The sequence below is a fragment of the Acipenser ruthenus genome, unplaced genomic scaffold (genome assembly GCF_902713425.1).
Source record: "Acipenser ruthenus unplaced genomic scaffold, fAciRut3.2 maternal haplotype, whole genome shotgun sequence".
NCBI classification, from domain to species: Eukaryota; Metazoa; Chordata; class Actinopteri; order Acipenseriformes; family Acipenseridae; genus Acipenser; species Acipenser ruthenus.
The window spans coordinates 87,501-90,000 of NW_026708161.1; positions in this window are offsets into that span (position 1 = coordinate 87,501).

Here is a 2,500-nt window from a genome sequence, read left to right on the forward strand (position 1 = left end):
ATGACCATAGTCGGAATTAGCCCGGGGCGGTGGAACCCAAGCTGGGGCAGTGGGAGCAGAGGCATGGGTGGTGGGAGCCAGCCCGGGGCCGTGGAACCCTGCCCGGGCAAGTGGGAGCCAGCCCGGGGAGGCTGGAGCTGTCCCCGGGGCCGTGGAACCCAAGCCGGGGCAAAGGCTGGAGCTGTCCCCGGGGCCGTGGAACCCAAGCCGGGGCAGTGGGAGCAGAGGCATGGGTGGTGGGAGCCAGCCCGGGGCCGTGGAACCCTGCCCGGGCAAGTGGGAGCCAGCCCGGGGAGGCTGGAGCTGTCCCCGGGGCCGTGGAACCCAAGCCGGGGCAAAGGCTGGAGCTGTCCCCGGGGCCGTGGAACCCAAGCCGGGGCAGTGGGAGCAGAGGCCTGGGTGGTGGGAGCCAGCCCGGGGCCGTGGAACCCAAGCCGGGGCAAAGGCTGGAGCTGTCCCCGGGGCCGTGGAACCCAAGCCGGGGCAGTGGGAGCAGAGGCCTGGGTGGTGGGAGCCAGCCCGGGGCCGTGGAACCCAAGCCGGGGCAGTGGGAGCAGAGGCATGGGTGGTGGGAGGCGGGAACTGTCCCCGGGGCTGTGGAACCCAAGCCGGGGCCGTGGAACCCAAGCCGGGGCAGTGGGAGCAGAGGCCTGGGTGGTGGGAGCCAGCCCGGGGCCGTGGAACCCTGCCCGGGGCAAGTGCGAGCCATAGCCTGGGTCCCCATTCAGTAACATGACCATAGGCACAGTTAGCTGACATGACCATAGGCACAGTTAGCTGACATGACCAGAGGCGGAATTAGCTGACATGACCAGAGGCGGAATTAGCTGACATGACCAGAGGCGGAATTAGCTGACATGACCAGAGGCAGAAGTAGCTGACATGACCATAGGCAGAAGTAGCTGACATGACCATGGGCAGAAGTAGCTGACATGACCATAGGCACAGTTAGCTGACATGACCAGAGGCGGAATTAGCTGACATGACCAGAGGCGGAATTAGCTGACATGACCAGAGGCAGAAGTAGCTGACATGACCAGAGGCAGAAGTAGCTGACATGACCATAGGCACAGTTAGCTGACATGACCAGAGGCGGAATTAGCTGACATGACCAGAGGCGGAATTAGCTGACATGACCAGAGGCGGAATTAGCTGACATGACCAGAGGCGGAATTAGCTGACATGACCAGAGGCGGAATTAGCTGACATGACCAGAGGCAGAAGTAGCTGACATGACCATAGGCAGAAGTAGCTGACATGACCATAGGCACAGTTAGCTGACATGACCAGAGGCGGAATTAGCTGACATGACCAGAGGCGGAATTAGCTGACATGACCAGAGGCAGAAGTAGCTGACATGACCAGAGGCAGAAGTAGCTGACATGACCATAGGCACAGTTAGCTGACATGACCAGAGGCGGAATTAGCTGACATGACCAGAGGCGGAATTAGCTGACATGACCAGAGGCGGAATTAGCTGACATGACCAGAGGCAGAAGTAGCTGACATGACCATAGGCAGAAGTAGCTGACATGACCATGGGCAGAAGTAGCTGACATGACCATAGGCACAGTTAGCTGACATGACCAGAGGCGGAATTAGCTAATATGACCATAGGCGGAATTAGCTGACATGACCATAGGCAGAAGTAGCTGACATGACCATAGGCAGAAGTAGCTGACATGACCATAGGCAGAATTAGCTGACATGACCAGAGGCAGAATTAGCTGACATGACCATAGGCAGAATTAGCTGACATGACCATGGGCAGAAGTAGCTGACATGACCATAGGCACAGTTAGCTGACATGACCATAGGCAGAAGTAGCTGACATGACCATAGGCAGAAGTAGCTGACATGACCATAGGCAGAAGTAGCTGACATGACCATAGGCAGAAGTAGCTGACATGACCATGGGCAGAAGTAGCTGACATGACCATAGGCACAGTTAGCTGACATGACCATAGGCACAGTTAGCTGACATGACCATAGGCGGAGTTAGCTGACATGACCAGAGGCGGAATTAGCTAATATGACCATAGGCGGAATTAGCTGACATGACCAGAGGCAGAATTAGCCTACATGACCATGGGCAGAAGTAGCTGACATGACCAGAGCTCCAATTAAAAGTTACCTTCTTCTGAAGGGACAGATTTGCTATGTGTTACGGAGCGAGAGTTCCAGGAGGTCCCTGTGAACTCGTGGCTTCCTCCCTTAATGCAACTAGATGGCAGATACACTGGGGAGGTAGGTGCATATTACTAGGGGCACGGCATTTTCGATCAAAAAAATATTTCTAAGTCAGGACGGAGGTTCATTCTAAGGGCACGAGCGACCGATCTAAGCCGTGTGGGAGGCCCTGCACCCCGGTCAGGGTCCCCCTTCACCCCCTGGCGACATCCTCCCTTGGAAGTCTGCCCGGTGGCCCCCTCCCGCGCCCGGCGCCGGTTCAGGCCGGGCGGGAGGCCCCGTTCCTCGGGCTCAGGACCGGGCTAAGCCC